Raw genomic sequence first — 1,157 nt, 5'->3', positions numbered from 1 at the left:
GGGGGGGGGGTTGATTGAGGGGAAAGGGGGGGAGAGCTAGATTCAAACACATGTACCTTAAGCTAAGAAGGTTTTTTCAACATCTCATCTGAATTCAGGAGCTGTTCTTTTTTAACAACTTAACTCTAATGAACATTTACTGTCCCTTTTAGGTTGACTTTGAAAATAGCAGGACAGAACTAGGTTTACAATTTGAGCCTTTTCTATGTTTTGTAATCTTCAGAGTGTGACTATTAACTGTTCCCGATCGTAACAACAATCTGGTGAAATCAAATCACCAAGTGCTAATCTGTGATAGGCATCGGCGATCATGGTTCTCCATTCATTCTCTTGCTCGAGTGCTCTCTAAAAAGCTACACATTATTGTCCTGATATTTCCCCGTCAGCCATCTCTTTAGTCTTGCCGAGTAAGTTGCTATCAGCCTAATCCTGCCTCGTTTGCATTCACTTTTTGCGAGTGATAGCTAGATGTTCAAGTCGTTTATGTCTTTTCAAATGTTCAAGAAGCTGTATTAGTCTTTTCCTTATTGTTTTTACTCAACGAGCGGCCCATGTGAGCTTTTTCAAGTACAGTCTCAAACGATTACTTTTTCTTCCAAGAAATTCTCAGCTGTCTCCATAGAAACCCCAATTCTGTGGCTTCGACAGGGGTAATCACTCCATAAATCCTGCTCTTTAATCTTTCACGAACACAACGTGTGCCTAAAGGAAACTGTTGTCGCAGAACTTAGTGCGCAAAAGTGGAGTAAGTAATCATAATACATTGTAGTAATAGATTGCATTTATATAGCGTTCTACCCCTTACAAGTTTAAGCTCTAAGCGCTTAAAGTAGCCAAGTCCTGGTTCACGGGCTGGATTTTCTGAGAGATTATTGAAGGCTGTTCCCTGGAAACGCATTAGAATGTGAACCTGGAGGCGGGGCCTACAGCTTAAGGAAAGCTTCTTTAGGTATCCGAATTCAAACAAATGTCGCCCAGCATTTTTGTGTCGTCTTTTGAGGGATCTCAACTTTTTCTTTTTGCACTGATTGTTCCAAGTCCCACACTTTAAAAATTTCCACAACGCTCCTTTGTTCTATGTAGTACCCTAGAAATGACCTGAATCTAAGAACACACGTATCTCGCTACCGCTGAGAGTGTGTGTGGGCGTGAAAAGG

Source organism: Aplysia californica, unplaced genomic scaffold (assembly GCF_000002075.1).
Source record: "Aplysia californica isolate F4 #8 unplaced genomic scaffold, AplCal3.0 scaffold00473, whole genome shotgun sequence".
Lineage (NCBI taxonomy): Eukaryota > Metazoa > Mollusca > Gastropoda > Aplysiida > Aplysiidae > Aplysia > Aplysia californica.
Note: the sequence above shows the minus strand (reverse complement) of the source record.